Source organism: Orcinus orca, chromosome 2, assembly GCF_937001465.1.
Source record: "Orcinus orca chromosome 2, mOrcOrc1.1, whole genome shotgun sequence".
NCBI lineage: Eukaryota > Metazoa > Chordata > Mammalia > Artiodactyla > Delphinidae > Orcinus > Orcinus orca.
This window is the reverse complement of record NC_064560.1, coordinates 163721451-163744091: the sequence shown is the minus strand read 5'-3', so window position 1 is coordinate 163744091 and position 22641 is coordinate 163721451. Positions and strand designations below refer to the sequence as shown.

The window sequence follows — 22641 nt, the reverse complement described above, 5'->3', positions numbered from 1 at the left end:
TTGCCTCCTTACAGGTCCCTTGCTTCCACCCTTGCCCCCTGTGCTCTACACAGCAGCCAGAGCAAACTTTTCGAATAAAAGTCAGATCATGTTCAAAACCTTCCATTCGCCTCCTATCTCTTTCAGAATAAAATTTAAATTCCTTACTAAGGCTGCAATACTACACGATACAGCTCTTTCTCTGACCTCATCTTACATCACTCTTCTCCTCACTCATCCTATCCTATCCAGCTACACTTCCCTTCTGGCTGTTTCTCAGATACACTAAACGTGCTCCTGTCTCAAGGCTTTGCGTTTGCTGTTTTCTCTGCCAGATATCCTGCATGGCTCCCTCCTTCACTTCTTTTAGGTTTCTTTTATGTGTCACCTTCTCAGAGAGGCCTTCACTGGTATCCCTACGTATAATAACAGTCTTTCCTACCAATCTCTGGCTGGCTTTATTTTACTCCCTAGCACTTACCACCACCTGACGTGTTTTTCTCTCTCCTCCAGTTAGAACGTAAGCTCCTTGAGGGCTGCAACTGAGTGTTTATCCACAGTGACTAGAACAGTGCCTAGTGCAGCGTATATGCACCCTGAGCCTCAGTGGAATGACTGTTAAGTGAAATTCATCACCTGGTCTCAGTGGTGGCTCTTCCCTAGAGCTGGTGATACTTGTGTCCTATCGTTGCTGGGCTAGAGGCAACGTCGCTCCTCCCCTTGCCCAGTGCTCAGCTGGACTGGTGTAATGATATTTAATGAAGTTTTTATCCTATTTCCCTTAGAAATTTTTAAACAATTTAGAGTTACTGGTTTTTGGATCATTTTTCTTTATAAATGTCTATCTTCATGGACTCAGAAATGTAATTATTCTATTTTATCCTGATGGCTTAGGTAAATACATAAATACTTATTTATGTTTTTTTTGCAGAGGATGGCACACAGCAAACTCTCTGGGCTAGACGTGGAGGCTCAGTTATTGTGGTGTTAATACCTTCTTCTTGTACTCTTGAAATTCCTTCAGTCCCCAAGCCCCTTTTTCTTAGGCCTGTGTACCAAATTCAGGTCCTACTGGGCTAGGCTTCCCTTGAGCTTTAGCTAACCCAGGCATAGGGTTGCTGTCCTTCAAGTGTAATTTGTCTCTCAAATGGCTTTGCTGTAGCTGCCTCTCAGGCCTTGAATCTGAATTGTTAGTCCACAGGAGTTTACCATCTGCAGGTATGTGTTTGTAACATAGAGTCAAACCTCTAATTTGGAATAATGAGATGGGACGGGAATGAGTAGGAGGAAGGGCAGTCTGGCTTAGTGAAGCCTCCAAATCACAGAATGCTTGAAGACAATTATATGATTTTTAAATTATAATGTATATTATAGACTAATATGTAACTGAGACGTAATGAGCTGTGCGAGCAGCAGTATGGAAATATTCACAATTCACAAGAGGCCTACAGAATAAGCTAAGAATGGTAAGCAGCAAAGTCTTTGTGAGGGTTATTTGACTCAGAATTTGAAGGCTAATCCAAAGAACCTGAAGAATCATAAATTTCCTGAAAGCTTTGATTTGAAAAAGTTACTGATTTTTGTATAGAGCGTTCCCAATTAGTGAAGACCTGAAAGTATGCAGGTACAGATGGACTTGTACTTGATCATAATCACATTCTTCAAGTTTAAAGTGGAAATTTGGAAGAGAAGGAGCTGTGACAGGTGGTCTCACTGCCTCAACTTCCTTCCTTGGAAGTTCAGGTAAACCTCTGTGGAAACATCTTCTCCCATCCTAGAAAGTGGGTGGATATGTATTAATTTCTGTTGCCCCAAAGCTGGTTGAGTTAGGAAGTTGGAAAGCAAAACAAGAGGAATTTAAAAATAATTTAGTGGAAAGAGAGTGCTCATAAATGGCAGCAGGGATTGGGGGACTGTTCTGGTCACTGGCTTTTTTTTTTTTTTTTTTGCGGTACGCGGGCCTCTCACTGCTGTGGCCTCTCCCATTGCAGAGCACAGGCTCCGGACGCGCAGGCTCAGGGGCCATGGCTCACAGGCCCAGCTGCTCCGCGGCATGTGGGATCTTCCCAGACCAGGGCTCAAACCCACCGGCAGATTCTTTTTTTTTTTTTTGCGGTACGCGGGCCTCTCCCGCTGCGGAGCACAGGCTCCGGACGCACAGACTCAGCGGCCATGGCTCACGGGCCTAGCCGCTCCGGGGCATGTGGGATCTTCCCGGACCGGGGCACAAACCCGTGTCCCCTGCATTGGCAGGCGGACTCTCAACCACTGCGCCACCAGGGAAGTCCATGGTCTCTGGCTTCTTATGATGGTATGGACAGGGTTAAGAACATGCACTTTGGAGACAGGCTAAGGTTTTAGTCCAGATTTTGCCATTTACTGTTTGAGTGATCTTAAATTATTGAACCTCTCTACATGTCAGTTTCCTTTGTCATAACGGGGATGCTGTTAGAACCTATATTTTAGATTTTTTGTAAGGAATAAGTGAAGTTAATGTATGCAAAAGGCTTAGTACTAGAAAAGGCACATAATGTATACTCAGGAAATGTTAGCTAATACATAGAGAAGGCATACTTTTTCAAGAATTCAGAAAAATGATGGTACCAGAAGGGCTTAAAAATGGGCACGAGGACACAGTCTTTAGTGACGTTTTGGCCCCTATGAAAATATTGAATATGTGCAGTTAGTTTGTGAGAGGGACAGAGCAAGCGGTGACAGGGAGAGGGAAGGGGTTGTCATAGCATTCACAAGGCCTGCAGCTGGGGTGGGTAGCCAGTGGTTTAGCAAGGAATGGGCAGGGACTTTGACGTGTGCAAAGTGGCTCCATAGAGAGGAGTGTGAGGTTGTATGAGGAGAGAAAAGCATATGTGTGGTAGTGGGGGCAGAGAGCTACCGGGGCAGGAGGAGAGCACTGGTGTGTATAGGAGTGTGTTGGGGACCGGGTGGGAGGGCAGGGAGTGGAGTAAGGACTTGCAGGCTTCAATCTGGCAATTACATTTGATGGCAAAGGCATTTAGGAGCCATTCAAGCTAGGCCTCTACAAGGAGGGATGATACAAACTAAGGCTCTCCTGTTGGTATAAGACAGATCAGTAGGGTAATGCTCAAATTTATCCAATTCAGTGTTTAGTGTGTTCACAGAGTTGTGCAACCATTACCGCTGTCTAATGTTGGAACATTTTTGTTCCTCCTAAAAGAAACTGTATCCATTATCAGTTATTCCTCATTTTCCTGCCCCCACCCCTGCCACCCCTAGTCCTTGGCAACCATAATCTACTTTCTGTGTATAGGTTTGCCTATTCTATTCACATAAATGGAATCGTATGTTATGTGGTCCTTTGTGACTGACTTCTTTCATTTAGCATGTTTCCAAGGTTCCTAATGTTGTGACATGTATCTGCTTCATTCCTTTCTATGGTTGATCATATTCCATCGTAACACGTTTTACTTATCCATTTGTCAGTTGATGAACATTTGGATTGTTTCCATTTTGTGGCTATTACGAGTAACGCTGTGTTTTTGTGTGGACATGTTCTCAGTTTTCTTGGGTAAATACTTTAGGCATAGAATTACTGGGTCATATTGTAATTCTGTGTTTAACTTTTTGAGGAGTTGCCAAACTGTTCTTCACAGTGGTATGCCATTTTGCATTTCCATTAGCAATGTATAAGGGATCTGATTTTTCTACATCCTTGGCAACACTTGTTATTCTTTTGTCTTTTTGATTAGCGCCATCCTATTGGGTGTGATTTGTATTTTCCTGATGGCTCATGATGTTTAGCATCTTTTCATGTGCTTATTGGTCATTTGTGCATATTCTTTGGAGAAATTTTTGTTCAAATCATTTGCCCATTTTTGGTTTGTCTTTTTGTTATCGAGTTGCGAGAGTTCCTTTAATATTCTGAGCGCAATTTTCTTATCAGATACATGATTTGTAAATATTTTCTCCCATACTGTGGGTTGTCTTTCACTTTTTTGATAGTGTCTTTTGAAGGAGAACAGTTTTTCATCTTGATGAAGTCCCATTTATCTCATTTTTTCTTTTATTGAATTGTGTTTTTCTTCCTGCTTTTTTTTTTTTAAATTTCCTCTTCTTTTAAAAAAATATTTATTTATTTGGTTGCACTGGGTCTTAGTTGCGGCAGGCGGACTCCTTAGTTGTGGCATGCGAACTCTTAGTTGTGGCATGCGAACTCTTAGTTGTGGCATGCGAACACTTAGTTATGGCATGCATGTGGGATCTAGTTCCCTGACCAGGGATGGAACCCGGGCTGCCTGCAATGAGAGTGCGGAGTCTTAACCACTGTGCCACCAGGGAAGTCCCTCTTCCTGCTTTATAATCCCAAGCTATTCTGTGGAATGTTGGGATAGGAACAAGAGAACCTGGGTTTTAGTCACTTTTACCACTAATGAACTGATTGACAGTGCGCAAGTCATTGTCTGTTTGCCCTGCTTATACCAGTCTGTCGTCCACAAAAGAGATCTTTTTCTAAAAACTCCATGCTGATCATGTCACTTCCCTCTTCAGAAATGTCTGTCTGTTTCGTATTGTCCATAAAAGATAAAATCTAAATACTTAAGTTTGACATTTAAAGCTGGCCCTCTGTTTCTTTAGCACAACCTTTCTAGACATGCCGAGTATCTCACCAATGTTTAAACCTATGCTGAATATCTCACCTATGTCGTACTCTTTTCCTACTTCATGACTCTGCTTGTGCTTTTTTTCTTCACTAAGAAATCTTTCCCCATCTCCTGTTCCTCTTTATGTAGTAAACTCCCTACTTAGTCTTTCAACATCTAGGGCAAATATTCATTGTTGTGCCCATGCGGTGCCTGGTACATAGTACATGCTTAATAAGTAATTGTTGAATGAATGAACCACTATATTTTCTTGAAAGCCTTGCGAGGCTTTTTATACAAAATTGTTAGTTCCTATTTTGGATCTCTAGAGTATATGCTTTTTTATGTCTGTGATAATACTCCCACACAGTTTTGTAATTTGTTTGTAATATTTTTCTCTTCCACCCAGTGATACCTTGGGAAGCAGGTGATATGTTCATTATGTTCCCAGCTAAGTTTCTGGCATGTGCAGCAGGATAGTATAAGGTGATCAGTAAATGTTGCCTGTGAATGGATGAGTTTCTCTGGGGAACTCTGTAAATTAAAGAGCGGATATAGATTGTTGATTCTCAGCTTTCAGAAACCAGGTTAGAGAAAGATTATAAAGCGGATGTAAAAGGATGTGAGGAGTTAAATCCTCAGCAAAAGATATTCCGTCAAACTTTGACAGAGACTGTTTGGAGACAGGCTGACTCCACGGACACAGCCTCCCTTGCCTGGTCTTTTGAGAGTGGGGAAAGATTTGGGGGGGAGAGTGAATGGAAAGAGTGTGTGAGGAGGTGGTTATTATTACGGTTGCATAGTCCCCACTGTTTATGTGGATTTCCTCAATTTTAAAGTAGTTACTACTGAGTTTAATTATCTTTTTAACCTTAGGGATGTAAAGCTGTTTTTGGCGTCTTTAGAAACTTCCTTGGGAGTAACCAGATTACGTGATCCTGCTAATGCTATAATAAGATCTTTTCCAGCTCTAAGATTTCATGGTTCAAGACTTTGTCTTACCCATGAAATATTTCTTGATTACTTTAGTCCTCATTGATCTCTGTCTTCTTCTTTTTTTTGCGGTACGTGGACCTCTCACTGTTGTGGCCTCTCCCGTTGCGGAGCACAGGCTCCAGACGTGCAGGCTCAGTGGCCATGGGTCTTGCCAAGAAAACACGAGGGCTGTTTGGTGAAATCAGAACTTTGAAGTTTATAATGTATACAGTGTGTCTGGGTCTCCCAAGTGGCTACCCAGGTAGTGTGATAGGAATAATCCATACCTGTAGCTGATTTTTCATTTGCAAGAAAAAAAAAATTGGAAGTAGCTCATACTCCCTGGCTGTTTACCCAGATTTCATTTCTGAGTAATGAACTTATGTTTTCAAATTTGGGACTCAGGACCCTGGCATGTGATTTTGGTGCTGCATGCTAAATCAGAACTTCAAAGAGTTTTTCTGTTTTGTTTTGTTTTTAAAAACAGGGCGATGCTCTTCCTAGTAAAGCAGAATTTTTTTGTTTGTTTGAGTTGATTGGGATTTTTCCAAATGTTTTCCCTTGCAATCTGCTATTAATAAGGGCTTTCAAGGCACTAATACAATTCTCACAGTTTCATTATACCTAAGAAGAGATAGACTATTTATGATTGTCATATCATTTGCAAATATTTTCTCCTATTCCGTAGGTTGTCTTTTTGATTTGTTGATGGTTTCCTTTGCTTTGCAAAATCTCTTAAGTTTAATTAGGTTCCATTTGTTTATTTTGGCTTTTGTTTCCTTTGCCTTAGGAGACAGATCCAAAGAAATCTTGCTATGTTTTATGTGAAAGGGTGTTCTGCCTATGTTTTCTTCTAGGAGTTTTATGAATTCCAGTCTTACATTTAGGTGTTTAATCTATTTTGAGTTTATTTTTGTATATGGGATAAGAAAATATTCTAATTTAATTTTTTTACATGTAGCTGTTCAGTTTTCCCAGCACTGGTTATTGAAGAGACTGTCTTTTCCCCATTGTATATTCTTGCCTCCTTTCTCATAGATTGACCATAAATGTGTGGGTTTATCTCTGGGTCCTCTGTTCTGTTCCCTTGATCTATGTGTCTGTTTTTGTGCCAGTACCATAATGTTTTGATTACTGTAGCTTTGTAGTATAGTCTGAAGTCAAGGAGTGTGATACCTTCAGCTCTGCTCTTTCTCAAGATTGCTTTGGCTATTTGGGCTCTTGTGTGTTTCCATACTACTTTCATATTTTCACCTTACTACTAGCTTTGTATGTGATTGATTTACTACCTTTACTGTGTTTTTGCCTTTACCAGTGAGCTTTTTCCTTTTATAATCTTCATGTTCTAGTTGTGGCCTTTTCTTTTTTGCTTAGAGAAGTCCCTTTAACATTTCTTATAAAGCTGGTTTGGTGGTGATGAACTCTTTCAGCTTTTGCTTGTATGTAAAACTTTTGATCTCTCCATCAAATCTGAATGAAATTTTTTGGTTGTAAATTTTTACCTTTCATCATTTTACATATATCATGCCACTCCCTTCTGGCCTGCAGAGTTTCTGCTGAAAAGTCAGCTGATAGCCTTCTGGAAGTTCCCTTGTACATAACTTGTTGTTTTTCCCTTGCTGCTTTTAATATTCTCTTTATCTTTATTTTTTGCCATTTTAATTACAGTGTGTCTTGGTGTGGTCCCCTTTGGATTGATCTGTTTTTTGTGACTCTGTGCTTCCTGAGCCTGAATGTCTGTTTCCTTTCCCAGGTTAGGGAAGTTTTCAGCTATTGTGTCTTCAAATACGTTCTCTGCCCCTATCTCTCTCTCTTCTCTTTCTGGGACCCCTGTAATGCGAGTGTTAGTACACTTGATGTTATCTCAGAGGTCTCTTAAACTGTCCTGGTTTCTTTTTATTCTTTTTTCTTTTTTCTGTTCAGCTTCAGTGATTTCCACTGCTCTGTCTTCCAGCTTGCTGATTCATTCGTCTGTATCATTTAATCTACTGTTGATTCCTTCTAGTTTCTTAAAAAAATTTTCAGTTACTGTATTCTTCATCTCTGGTTCTTCTTTATATTTTCTAACTCTTTTTTAAAAACTTCTAACTTCTCACTCTGCTCATCCATTCTTCTTCCAAGTTCTTTGATTATCTTTACCATCATTACCTTGAACTCTTTACTGGGTAGGTTGCCTATCTCCACTTCAATTAGCTCTTCTTTTGGGGTTTTATCTTGTTCCTTCATTTGCAGCATATTCCTCTGTCACCTCATTTTGCCCATTTTGCTGTTTTTATTTCTATGTGTCTGGTAGGTTGATTATGTTTCTTTTTTTTTTTTTTTTGATTATGTTTCTTCACCTTAGAGAAGTGGTCTTTTGTAGGAGACGTCCTATGCGTGCCAGCACCCCACTCCCCTCTGGTCACCAGGGCTATATGCTCTAGGAGTGCCCCTATGTAGGCTGCATGGGTCCTTCTGTTGTGGTGGGCTGACTGCTATGGGCAATCTGGTAGGTGTGGCTGGCCCCCAGCCCAGTTGGTTGCCAGACCTTGCCTTGTGCGGAGGCTGCTGGCCACTGGTTGGCAAGGCCAGGTCATGAGGTAGCTGTCTGCGGAACCCCAGGGGGGGTCCCACAGCTAATGCTGGCTCACTGGTAGGCAGAACAGGGTTCTGGAGTGAGTGGTTACAGGACCAGTGTTCCTGGATCTAGTGTAGGCCTGCTGGTGGGTGGGGCCAGTTCTTGTCATGGCTACTTGTGGGTTTCGGGGTGTTCCAAAGCTGGTGCTGGCCTGCTGGTGAGTGGGGCTGGATCCTGGGGTGACTGGCTGAGGAGTTTAAGGTCTTTCAGAGCTGGTGTTTACCTGCTGGTGGGTGGGGCTGGGTTCTGGGGTCTCTGGCTGCAGGGCCTTGCGGGTTCCGAAGCTGGTATCAGCCCACTAGTGGGTGTGGCTGCTGGTTGATGGGCCCAAGGTGTCCCAGAGCTGGTGTTGGTCTGCTGGTGGACAGGACCAGGGCCCTGGGGATCCCAGGGCTTTAGTCAGCCTGCTGGCATGTTGCATGGGTCCTGATATGTCCGTCTGTGGGGCTGCGGTAGTCCTGGGGCTGGTGCCTGCCCACTGGTACGTGAGGTTGGTCCCGGTCTAGTGCTGACCTTCTAGTAGGTGGAGCCAGGTCCCAGAGTCTCTGACTGTAAGCCTGGGGGTCCCGGAATTGGTGTGTTGCTGGTGGGCGGGGCTGAGGCCCAGTGAGTCTTGGGGTTGGTACCTGCCCACTGGTGGTGGGGCCAGGCCCAGGGGTTCCTGGGGCTGATGCCTGCTCACTGGTGGGTGGAGCTGCGTCCTGGGCCCTCTGGTGAACAGGGCCCTGTCCTGGGGTAGCTGTGGTTTCAGGGGGTTTTAAGGCAGCCTGCCTGCTGGTGGGTGGGGCTGTGTCCCTGCGCATCTAGTTGCTTGGCCTGAGACTTCCCAGTACTGGTGCTGACAGTCTGATAGGCGGGTCCAGATCCCCAGTGCTAATAAGCTAGAGGGAGGATTCCAAAATGTCGCTTGCCGACACTAGTGTCCACATGGTTGAACAAGCTCCCAATAATGGTTGCTGCCAGGGTTTGATGTCCCCAGGGGGAGCTCCAGTTGCCTCCTCCGTCTCTGGGAGATTCTCCAAGATCAGCAGGTGGCTTTGACCCAGGCTCCTTTCAAATGACTGCCTCTGCCCTGGGTCCCAGAGCATGTGAGATTTTGTATGTGCTTTTTAAGAGTGGAGTCTCTTATTTCCCACAGCCCTCTGGGTCTTGTGAAAGTCAGTCCCACTGGTATTCAAAGCCGGACGTTCTGGGGGCTTGTCTGCTGCAGGATCCCCGGAGCTGGGGAGCCCGATGTGGGGCTCAGACCTGTTGCTGCTTGTGCAGAACCTCTGCAGTTGTAATTATCCTCCTGCTTGTGAATTGCCCACTCAAGGGTATGGGTTCGGACTATATGGGTTCTGACTATACCACAACCCTGCCCCTCCTACCCATCTCATTGTGGTTCTTTCTTTGTATCTTCAGTTGTAGAAGATCTTTTCTGCTAGATTCTGGTCTTTCTTATCAATAGTTGCTCTGTAAGTAGTTGCCATTTTGGTGTACTTGTGGGAGGAGGTGAGCTCAGGATCTTCCTGCTCTGCCATCTTGCCCAAGCTCCTCGAGTATGTAATTCTTGATGTATGGGGTGTACTGCTTATTGGACCATTCCCATATATTGGGCTGCCTTACTAGCATACCTTTCAGGGCTCCCACGTACAGCTTTGCAGATTTTACACTCACTGCATAATGTACAACCTTTTAATATAAAAAATTGTCCATTCTCTCGTTAAGATTTTCAGTTCCTTGGAAGTAGGAATAATCTTAGATTTTTATGTTCTCCATAGCACCCAGTTAATTGTTTATATTCAGCTTATTTCTTCTAATATTTTTATCAATTTCATATAACAAATATGGTGGTACTATTTTATCTTTTATTTAGGAAAGAACTGTACTAACAAATGATTTAAGATTAGTCACAGAGTCTTAATTTGATGAAAGTTCTTTTTTAATTTTTAGAGTTCTTTTGCCACCAGTGCTTCATTTCCATTATAATTTAGTATGTGATGAGTAATGTTTTAATAACCATTAAAATTAAAGTACTATTGATTGAATATTATCTTTTGGAATATACAGATGCTAAAGGAGATTTTGACCTAACAATTCCAGTTAGAAGCCTTGAGCTAAGTTTTTCTGAACCTCCCCCCCCCACCCTCCAAATGTACAGATTGTTCCTCTGTGAATAGTTGAATGTGTTTTTTGGTCTTCTTCTGAAAAAGAAAAAAGGAAACTTTTTCAAAGTTATAAAAGTCATGCATATATCATTATAGAAAATACAGATGAACATTATAGAAGGACATAAAAATAATCACCTATTCTCAGCTCCAGAGATGATTACCATTTCAAACATTTTGTTGTATGTTCTTCAGGCTTTTTGGAGGGGAGGGGGTGACTCTGTGTATGGGCTCATGGTCTTGAAAATAATTCTGAATTTATTTACTTATTTTAAAATTTATTTATTTTTACTTATTTATTTTTGGCTGCATTGGGTCTTTGTTACTGTGCGCAGGCTTTCTCTAGTTGTGACGAGAGGGGGCTACTCTTTGTTGCAGTGCGCGGGCTTCTCATTGCGGTGGCTTCTCCTGTTGCAGAGCACGGGATCTAGGTGCGTGAGCTTCAGTAGTTGTGGCACGTGGGCTCAGTGGTTGTGGCTCACGGGCTGTAGAGCGCAGGCTCAGTAGTGGCGAATGGGCTTTGTTACTCCACGGCATGTGGGATCTTCCTGGACCAGGGCTCAAACCCGTGTCCCCTGCGTTGGCAGGCGGATTCTTAACCACTGCGCCACCAGGGAAGCCCCTGAATTTATTTTTAAATTAACCCTACATTTTTTTGGGAAGGGCTAATTCTATCTTATCCACGACTGTGAGTAATTTATATTAATTTGCCTTTTTTATCAAGTTACATCAAGTAATTGACTTAGCTAAATAGTAGTATATCTCTTGGTTAGATCAGTGCTTGTTGAGCAACAAGACTGAAATATAAAGAACATAAAGCAGTGCTACTAGAATATTAGGTCGTATGTCCTCTGCTTCATTCGACTACCCATTTTGGGAACCACTGACTTTTTTTTAATATTGGAAACTGAGCCAGAACATTTTTGCTTGTAGTTTGAGGAAGGAGAGTACTCATGCTCAGCTTCTCTGCATTTTGGAGAATGATGATTTATGACATAATGTGTACATTTCTCCAGTTCCCTTCTCACCCTTCTGTCTTCCTGGCAGAAGGAATCCAGATAACTGCTGACTAATGCCAATACAAAGATATCTTGTATTCATAGAGGGAGTATGGGGGAGTGGAAGAGAACAGGCCTTGGTGATTTGCTGCTTTCTACCTGTGTATGACCCTTGGCAAGAACTTAACCCTTTTGAGTCATAGTTAACTCATCCATTAGAGTCTTTGCTCCAGTGGTCATCTCTGCTGTTATCCTGGCTGTCTTTCCTCACCTTACGTTTCATTTGGTTCTCATGGCAGGTGAGGGAGTGAGGAGGATGGGTGTTATCATCCTCATAATTTAGATAAGGGAAGTTGCAGGTGGTAGGAGGCAGGCCCAGCACCTCATGCCTCTAGCTCTGGTACCTTCTACTTTATGCTGTGTTGATGCTTCCATTAAAGACAACAACAACAACAACAAAAAACCCCCCAGAACTTAAAATAATTTTAGATTTAAAGTTGCAAAAACAGAGAATTCAAATTGCTTCGCTAATAGTAGCAATTTACATAACTGTCATCTCCATTTTTTTCTACTGAATATGGTTCAGTTTTGAATATATTTCACCACCATCTTTTCTTTTTTAAACAGCTTTATTGAGATAAACAGTTGGCCCTCCCTATCCTCAGGTTCCAAATCTGCGGATTCAACCAACCGTGGATTGAAAATATTCAGGAAACAAAAATTTCAGAATGCTCCAAAATGCACAACTTGAATTTACTTCATGCTAGCAACTATTTACATAGCATTTAACATTGTATTTACAACTATTTACATAGCCATTTACATTACGTATTATAAGTAATCTAGAAATGATTTGAAGTTATAAGGGACAATGTACATAGGTTATATGCAAATACTATGCCATATATGCAAATACTATGCCATTTTACATAAGGGACTTAAGCACCTTAGGATTTTGATATGTGGGTGGGGTATGTGTCCTAAAACCAATTCCCTGAGGATACTGTGGGATGACTATTATATGCATACCATACAGTTTACCCGTTTAAAGTATACAGTTCACTAGTTATTTAGTATATTCACAGATTTGTGTAACTATCACCACAGAATAATTTTAGAACATTTTTAAAAAAAATTTATTTATTTATTTATTTTGGGCTGTGTTGGGTCTTTGTTGCTGAGCGTGGGCTTTCTCTAGTTGCGGTTAGCGGGGGCTACTCTTCGTTGCGATGCACAGGCTTCTCAGTGTGGTGGCTTCTCTTGTGGTGGAGCACGGGCACTAGGCACGCAGGCTTCAGTAGCTGTGGCACACGGGCTCAAGAGCGCAGGCTCAGTAGCTGCGGCGCATGGGCTTAGTTGCTCCGCGGCATGTGGGATCTTCCTGGACCAGGGCTCGAACCCGTGTCCCTGCATTGGCAGGTGGATTCTTAACCACTGTGCCACCAGGGAAGTCCCTAGAACATTTTTATCACCTCAAAAAATAACCCTATACCCATTAGCAGTCACTGTCCATTCCTTTCTCTACCCCTTCCCCCAGCCCCAGGCAACCACTAATCTACTTTCTGTCTCTCTAGATTTGTCTAGATATTCTGGGCATTTCATGTAAATTTTCCACCATCTTTGTGTCTTGTTAGCATTTCCTATACAGACTCTAGAGCTACACTTTCTGAGTTAAAATCCCTTACTAGCATCTGACCGTGAGCTCATCATTTAATTTGTCTCTGCCTTGTTTTTTTAGTTTGTAAACTATAAGATAATGATAGTACCTACGTATTGGGTTTTTTGATATTTATTTATTTATTTGGTTGTGCCGGGTCTTAGTTGTGGCAGGCGGGCTCTTTGTTGCATCTTGCCAGCTCCTTAGTTGCGGCAGGCGGGCTCCTTAGTTGTGGCATGTGAACTCTTAGTTGCAGCATGCATGTGGGATCTAGTTCCCTGACCAGGCATCGAACCTGGGCTGCCTGCGTTGGGAGCACGGAGTCTTAACCACTGTGCCACCGGGGAAGTCCCCCTGACATGTGGGGTTTTAAAAATTAAATGAGTTAACATGTGGAAGGCACTTAAAATTGTATCTGTCCCCAGTAAGTACTCTGTAAATTTTAGCTGTTGTTATTGTGCTACGACCTGTCATATTTCTGATTAATTCATTTTGAAGTTTCTTTATTAGTATTTATTGTTTCTGTGTTGTTAACAGCTAACCTTAAAGTTTATAAAAATTATTCAGGTCAGTTTTAGTATTGTGTCCTAACTCCAGAGTTTAGAATTTAGTCATTGTAAACTGTTTCCTGTCACAGAGACTTAGTTGGTTTAAAAAAAAAAAAAAAAAGCCTGCAGCATTTGGCAGTATAATTATGCATCTTCATTTGGCACCTTGATGTGTTTATTTGAATGGGAGATGATGCACCCATCTGATTTAGTTAAAGTAAAGTAAATCTAGGTCATTGGTTTCTGAAAACCAAATTGGACTTCATTAAAGTAAATTTGTTTCTTGAAAAGTTGCATTTGAAACTGGTTTTTTGGACACATTTGTTTTTCATATGTTCTTATAAGAAAAACTCCCAGTGCCCAAAAAACATATCCACCACCACCACTTCCATAGATGGGTAAACTCTGAGGCTCAATTTAAATGATCTGCAGGATAGTAAAATGAAGTGTGAGAAAGTCTGTATAAAGTAGTTATCGTTGTCAAGATAATTTTCAATATAAATGCAAATCAGATCTAGATTAGGACATGTGAGAGGGATTGTGAAATACCAGATAAGACACTAGAGATGCTGCACTAGGAACCAGAAGTTCTGGGACTACGACTTGCTATCAGTTGTCAGCTGAGCAACCTGGAGCATGCCACTTATGTACTTGAGTTTTCTCATCTGTAAAATGAGACAGTGGGTCCAGGATATATGGTCTCTTGGGACTCATCCAGAGCAAAAATTCTTTGGTTTATTTCTCATTTGCAATAAACAAGATACTACCAAACATCGATCAATTCTCTGTGCATTAGTAAGGGAAGGATAGGGCAGAGAAGTCACTATATCTGTGTTTTTATTGCTCTTTCCCCCATTCTTATCATTACTACCACAGCTGTTCTAGTTTCATGGTGAGGTGGCTGTTTTATAATTTGTATTTATGCATTTCTGCCATGTGTATTTGTCTCTTTCACAAGCAGCTCTGACTTGTGATACCTTCAAAATCTTATTAAGATTATAGTTACAGATGGTCTGGCGGGGCAGTGTAGCTCAGGACTAAAATCAACCTTCCCTCGGTGGTGGTAGAAATGGAAGCTGCCTTGTCCTGTGTTCCAGGGTGTCCTGAAGCCTTTTTATGAGTAATTGTATTTCTTAAAAATTGCCTATGAAGTAAATGCTTGTATGTAAATGATTTTTGTGACTAATTTTGATTTTAAATTTGGAATTGTAGTTTTAGAGGGAAAAAGCATATTCATACCTAACACAATAAATTGTCACTTCAGATTCCAAATACTTACTGTAGAGATCTACACTCTTTGTAACTAGTCAGTTTTCTATTTCATATTCCCTGCCAGTGGTTCCCAACTGTGGGCTTTAAAAGGTGAGCGATATGTAGTTATTGTAAGGGGTTCAGTCATCTATGCAAACCCCTAAGCTGCTGACTAAATAAATAGGCCTCAGGCATAAATGTACTAGTGTTTTTCAGATGTATATAGGTGCTTGTGATTAATAAAGCACAAGTTTTTAAAAAAATATGTACTGAATTCAGAAAAATCTTTTGTCCTTGTATTTTCTTTAATGATATTAATGATACAATCACTAGCATGTAAAGATCCACAAACACTTAAAACCCTTCCAAAGGCTCATGTACGTAAGCTTGAAAAACATTCTTCTGTAAAACCATGTCAAGAAGGTAGTGAAATGGTCAGCTGAACCCACCTGATATAGATTTGTTGAGAAACATATATATATTAAGTAGTTTCTGTTTTAAGTAAAACTTAATTTAAGCAAGCTTTTGCCTTTTCACTTAATAAAACCCACATTATTTGTCTCTTTAATGGATTTAGGGCATTTGGTCTCAAGACAAAAAGACAAACATTCAAATAGCCCCTCAAGACTTGGTTGATCCTAACTAAAAAAAGCTATCTAACTTATAAGGGAAAGATATTAACTTCATTTCTAAGATGATTATTTTGTTGACTGAATTGGTATCATGCCTAAAATAAGACATTAGCTATAGAAACTGAATTCAATTATTGCCAAATCTTCACTAAATGTATTATCTTCTCCTAGGTGAATAAGGAAATGAGATTTATTGATATTTGTGACAAAAGAAATATGAACAATAGAGATGTGATACCAGGTGTTGCCACTAAAATGAGTGTGTTTCTGGCCATGAAAGGAGCAGTGTTCTATGACAGCTTGCAGCAAGCATTGAGTTACTTTCCAGTTTCTGGGTAAACTTTGAGCAGCCTCATGTGTTTCTACCCAGTTACTTACCCTATACTCTGTTAGTTACCTTTGGAGAGTGAAGCGCTATGGTTTATCTAGAGATGGTGCTTGTCAAGAAAGAAAAGGATTGTGACCTTTTGATGTGGACTCAAGTTTTATGAAATCCCATGGAGCCAGTCTTCAGATCCAGGGTTCTAATTGAATAAAGACCTTCAAGGTTCTTTTGTCATATTGTTCTTTAAATGGAAAGGAAATAGTATCACACTCATATTTATGCATCTCTGTGTAAAATATTTAGAAATGGTATCGTATGGATGTAGTATATTTGTGATAAATGCCCGAATAAAGGTTAAAATGTCTTGGAAAAATGGGAAAGCTTAAGCAGGAGGAAATACAGTTTATTTTTATAATTTAGAATGTTCCATTTAAAAGCAGTTAAACTGGTTAGAACTGAGGTAGAGGGAGGGGTGCTAGGATGGTTTAAAGGCCATAGCTATTACGGTGAGTGCCTGACATTTTGTTTTGAACTGTGTCTTCTCGTTTATTGTAGAACCAGAAATTTTCTACTGTGCACCCAGAGAAAATAGTTTGTTATTTAAGTCTAGAATTGAGGTTTTAATTTTTATTAATCATCAGGTCTGTCAGTCCTTCACACGTTTGACTTTGGTTATTCATTGGAGATTTAAGTAGGAAAGGAAAAGCCACATCATTAAGTATTGATCATTTAGATCAATAAATTGAAAAAGACAATTAGAATCAAATTTAAATTTGACTGCCTAAGATCAGAGTCTGCTAAATTAAACAATAAAACATTTATTAAACGTTTCATAAAAATTAAAAAAAATTCTGCTAAATTAAACTACTTCTTTCTGGATATGTTCTTTTTTTTTTTTTTTTTTGCGGTACACGGGCCTCTCACTGTTGTGGCCTCTCCCGTTGCAGAGCACAGGCTCCGGACGCGCAGGCCCAGCGGCATGTGGGATCTTCCCGGACCGGGGCACGAACCCGTGTCCCCTGCATTGGCAGGCGGACTCTCACCCACTGCGCCACCAGGGAAGCCCTGGATATGTTCTTAATTGTCAACTGGTTATGGTTCAGGAGGGCAGCTTGGTGAGGTTTCTTACCTCTTTGAAGCTGGTTTGGCAAATTGAATTAAGCCTATGTGACTTGCTTTGAAGGCATAACAATGTCAGCATAATGTTGGTGAACAAACAGTGGACACCAGTACATCCCAGTGTGTGATATAGAATTATCCACAAAGCTGGATTTATCAAAGAAGTGACACACAGAAAAAAACAGTTTTTAGGCCTTAAATTTGAAAAATGAAGATAGCCCAAGTCTAATTTTAAGCCTGTGTCTTGAAAATTACTGTTAATGGCTTAAAAAAGCACACACTTGTCGAAAAAATGAAAACAAGTTGGTGTATATTCTTTCAGATTTTTTTCTTTGTCTGCATCTACACAAATATATACATGTTTATTTTTACAAACATGAGACCATACTCTCTCTCTCTCTCTCTCTATTTCTTTGTACATTTATTTTCCACTTAACAGTTTGTCTTATTGTTGCTTTTTTAAAGAAAAATAGGTATACAGTCTTCCAAGGTGTGAATATACAGTAATTTATTTAAAACTATTTTCTTATTGACATTTGAAGTATTTCTAATTTGTTGCTGTTGTAAACAGTGCTATGGGAACTGCTTAATGCATACCTCTCCTCGTGCAGAGGTGAGCACATCTGTAGTATAGATTCCTAGAAGTAGAATTTTGAGTAAAAAAGTTTGGTAGATGCTGCCAAATTGCTTTGTAAGTAGCAATTTACATTCCTAGAAGGGTATCTGAGAATACCTGTTTTCCTACAGTTCCTGGATGTTCTCAGTCCTGTTAATTTTTTGGTAATTATATGGGTCATAAAGTGGTACCTTATTTATTTATTTTTAAAAATACTTGGAGACTTTTTTTCCCTCTTATTTCTTTTTTTTTTTAATTTAATTAATTAATTTATTTTTGGCTGCTTTGGGTCTTCGTTGCTGTGCACAGGCTTTCTCTAGTTGTGGTGAGTGGGGGCTACTCTTCGTTGGTGGCTTCTCTTGTTACGGAGCACAGGCTCTAGGCATACAGGCTTCAGTAGTTGTGGCATGCGGACTCAGTAGTTGTGGCTCGCAGGCTCTAGAACGCAGGCTCAGTAGTTGTGGTGCACGGGCTTAGTTGCTCCACGGCATGTGGGATCTTCCTGGACCAGGGCTTGAACCCATGTCCCCTGCATTGGCAGGCATATTCTTAACCACTGCGCCATCAGGGAAGCCCTCCCTCATTTCTTTTATTTATCTATTTATCTATCTATCTATTTATTTATTTATTTTTGGCTGCTTTGGGTCTTCATTACTGTGCACGGGCTTTCTCTAGTTGTGGTGAGCGGAGGCTACTCTTTGTTGCAGTGTGTGGGCTTCTCATTGCAGTGGCTTCTCTTGTTGCAGAGCATGGGCTCTAGGCGTGCGGGCTTCAGTAGTTGTGGCACGTGTGTTCAGTAGCTGTGGCTCACGGGCTCTAGAGCGCAGGCTCAGTAGTTGTGGCACATGGGCTTAGTTGCTCCGTGGCATGTGGGATCTTCCCAGACCAGGGCTCAAACCCACAGGCAGATTCTTTTTTTTTTTTTTTTTTTTTTTTTTTTGCGGTACGCGGGCCTCTCACTGTTGTGGTCTCTCCCGTTGCGGAGCACAGGCTCCGGACGCGCAGGCTCAGCGGCCATGGCTCACGGGCCCAGCCGCTCCACGGCATGTGGGATCTTCCCGGACTGGGGCACGAACCCGTGTCCCCTGCATCGGCAGGCGGACTCTCAACCACTGTGCCACCAGGGAAGCCCCACAGGCAGATTCTTAACCACAGCACCACCAGGGAAGTCCATGGTACCTTATTTTTATTTAAAACTATAGTAAAAAAAATAACAATCTGAGTTTAGGTGTTGGAACATCATGTCTTCTGAATAATTATTGTTGGTTAATCTAATAAAGAAAAATGTTTACAAACTAAATTAGTTACTGAGGCAGGAAGCTTCACTTACACTGTAGTTGAAGAACCTTGTGTCATGTGAAGCTCGGCTGGTTCCGATCCCTAGAGTACTTCATTAAATTGTTATCCTTCATGTTTGGTCATATCTGAAACTTCGTCAGAAGTATTTCTTACGAGGTACACGAGACCAGCTGTTTGAGTACAACTTAAAACCCTACGTGCAGAGAAAGCTGCCTTTGATATGGCGGCTACTGCAGCTTTTTCCAGGTGCTTTTGCTCTCTACCAGTGATTCTTGGCCAGGGGCATTTTTTGTCTCCCAGGGGACGTTTGACAATGTCTGGAGACCTATTTGGTTGTCACAGCTCGTGGTGGGGGTGTGTGGGAAGGAGACTACTACTGGTATCTAGTGGGGAGAGAGGCCACGGATGCTGCTAAGTGTCCTACAATTCACAGAACATCGCCCTCAATAAAGAATTCTCTGGCCCCAAATACCAATAGTGTGAGATTGAGAAACCCAGCTTTACACAAAGAAGTTAGGATGTTTAGCCTTAACAACTATTTGATTCCTTTTCTTAAACTGTACCCCCACTTCTTGCAGCTTCATGCCAGGTCTATCTTTAATATGTCAGGATTCCTTACTTAGAGTGACTGGCTGGCGGGTGACTCTATGGCTACCCTTAGCTACCTTTGGGGACTTTGTTAGAATTTCTAGCTTCTTCATGTTTTGCTCAGACGTAGCGACAGGCAGAGTTAAGTAGAGCTTGACAACATAAAGCCTGGTATAAAGAGTCGACTTCTGAGTTCTAGTGAGGACTCTGGTAATTTCTGCCTTGGAATTGGCTATTATTATTTTGCTATTATTTTCCACTCAAATGGAGAAGTAAAACAAATACTCCCCTTCCCCAAACAAAAGAACAAAACCCAAAAACCCAACCAAACAAAAACCTCCCAACAAACAAAAACAAAACACCTGGTGAACAAGGAGAGCCTAAAGTAATTATCTTTATCTGACATTTCAAGTTTGTACTTGACTTGGGCTAGCATAAAAGAAAACTAACTGGTATGACTGTCCTGAGGACATTTCCAGTGAAGAGGCTGGGAGAGTCCAAAAGAATGTTTTGAGTCATCAGATCCTTTTAAAATGCCAGATTCTTTCTGTGGGGTTAATTTAAACCTGTTGTGACCCTTTAAAAAATCTTCACGAGAGGCCTCAGAGTCGTAACAACATGGAATACTGCTTGTTTAGTGGAAGTCTTTCTAAAGGGCACCTTTATACTTGGCCACATTTCTTACATTATTAACCATCACGTAAGAGAAAAACAGATAGGAATTTTGGGGTCCTCAACAGGAAAGAACAGTTGCTTAGGGTAGAGATTCTCATGAAGTACATTTCCTTTTGAATAAGAAGGAAGCTCTCCCATTGGGAAATAAGGTATACTCTTCTTTCTTCCTTTTCCCTGACAGTTTAGGTTTAGACTAAGTGTATGAAGTGTCTATCAAGGTGTAAAAATTCAGTGTGCTGTTTATTTAAGGTTTGCCTGCAATTCTTGTTCAGAGGTAGTAAGCTGTAAGTCAGGTTACTGAAGAACAGAGAATGGTTGGGTTTCTTTTGTGACCACAGAGTAGAAAGGTTCTGGGCTATTCCAGGTCCAAGGGAATGGGGAAAGTTTTCCCCTTTGTTTTTTGTTGTATCAATTTGTCTCTTTTTCTTTTGCTGCAGTTAGTTAAGTGCTTCCCCCCTCAAAATAGGATGCAAACCTCAAAGTGAGCCACATACATAATTTAAAATTTTCTAGTAGCCAGATTTTAAAAAAAGGAAAAAGAAACAGGTGAAATCAATTTTAATAATGTTTTCTTTAACTCGTTATCTAAAATATTATCATTTTAATATGTAGCTGTTATAAAAATGAGTTATTTCTTTCTTCATACTCAGTCTTTGAAATCTCATGTGTATTTTATATTTATAGCACACCTCACTTAGGACTAGTCATATTTCAAATGCTCAATAGCTACATGTGGGCTACCGTATTGGACTGAACAGTTTTTTTTTTTTAAACTGAAGTATGATTGACAAATAAAAGTTATATGCATAATTAAAGTGTACAATGTGCTATTTCGATACATGTGTGCATTGTGAAATTACCAGTCAGGCTAATTAACATATTCATCACCTCACATAGTTACTGGTTTTGTGTGTATGTGTGTGTGTGTGTGTGTGTGTGTGTGTGTGTGTGTGAGAGAGAGAGAGAGAGAGAGAGAGAGAGAGAGAGAGAGAGATGAGAACACTTGAGATCTATTCTTTTAGAAAATTTCAGGCATACATTATTATTAACTATAGTCACTATATTACATATATTAGGCCTCCAGGAACTTATTCATCTTATAGCTGGAAGTTTGTTCTCTTTGACCAACATCTCGCCATTTTTTCCATCCCCTGGACAGCACAGTTTTAGTTGATCTGTTTCAACTCTGTAAGAATTTTTATTACTTATTAGTTACAGGGCATTCAGACAAAGGCAGTCATATACTAACACATATAATTTAAGAAAAAAAACGTAACCACTCTTGTTTAGGATACTCCAAATGTGTCTGTCATGTTTCAGCATTGTAGTTGATGGCATAAATTGGCCTGGATTTCGCTGTGTTTGCGGCTGTGCAGTTTTCCTGTGACGGGTAGTCTTTAAAACCAGTTGTAAAGCTGAGAAAAGCATCATCTAAGGAAAAAATGACTTCTACTTGAATTAAATTTTAATGTACTGTGATAGAAACATCCTAAACCTCAGTGTCCTCAGGAACTTGTTGATAATTAAGATTAAGAATTTTGGTATTTGGTAACCAGCATTGAGTGTGGTACTGTAGTACAAATCCATAAAGAAGAAAATGGATTCTGCCTTTATTAAGACTTTACAAATTGAAGATAGGACTCAGTTGGACTTAAACTTACACTTCTGTAAATGAACTCTGAGTTTTGAGACATATAATTTGTCCTGGATAAGGGTATGTGAAAGGCAGTGGCCCTTTAAAAGTGAATCAACAATATTTTATGCTCATCTTTTACTTTCCGAATACTCTACAGTGAGCTTGTTCTATTTTTATAATCAGAAACACACACCCCCCCAAAAAAGGGGAAAAAAACCTAGAAGGGAAGAGAAGCACAAAAACAAAAAACCAAAACCACCAGTAGTACACAAAAGTGAGGAGGTTTGAAGACCTGGTTCTAATCCTGGTTTTGTTGTTAATCATCTATATCATTTGGGGCAAGTCAGTTAACGTCTTTGAGTCTTTATTTCTTCACCTGTAAAACCAGAAATTAAGTTGATTAGTTTCTTTAGAAGGAATATGTAGCCTGAAGAGAGTCTTGAGAACTCCTTCTGAAGTCATACACTGAATGAATGTTTATTAAGTGCCTCCTAAGTGTCATGCAGTGTCCTTTAGCTCTGAAGAATTTGGAAAACATTGTCCTAAGTAGTAGTGGTGATGGTTGAGATGGGGGTAGAAAGGAGGAATGAAGGACAAAAATGAGGACAAATAATAGAAAAAAAGTGAGTATGTACATAGTATTGTATAAATTTAAAAGTACTTTTTTGTTTAGTATCTCATTTAACACCATTTAATGTTTTGGAGACATGGGAGAATATACGGAAGTAGTTGGGACCATGTAAAAGGTAAATAAATAAGAGGAAATTATTAAGAAAACCTTGAGTACTATAATAAAGCAGTATTTGGAATAATCTGAGAAAAGAATATTTTGACTGAATCTGAGAGAAGAATTAAGAAAAAATGATTGTGTTGAGCTGACAAGTGTGAGGATGGAACCCTGAAATTAAGTGTTGTTGAGTTTTAGAAATAACAGGAAGGGTTCTTTGGGATAGTAAA

At 40.5% G+C, this 22641-nt stretch overlaps 1 protein-coding gene across 4 annotated transcripts in view; it reads left to right on the top strand.

Moving 5' to 3' along the window:
• Positions 1-22641, top strand: part of PPP2R5E (protein phosphatase 2 regulatory subunit B'epsilon) — a 157025-nt gene that overhangs the window by 22957 nt on the left and 111427 nt on the right. Inside the window, exon 1 of one of the 4 annotated variants that reach the window (XM_049706400.1) lies at positions 8271-8347. The exons of the other annotated variants lie outside the window; for them this stretch is intronic. The gene's annotated coding sequence lies outside the window, so the exon portion shown is untranslated. Of the gene's footprint in view, positions 1-8270; positions 8348-22641 lie in introns of those variants that run through there. 4 annotated transcript variants of the gene reach the window in all.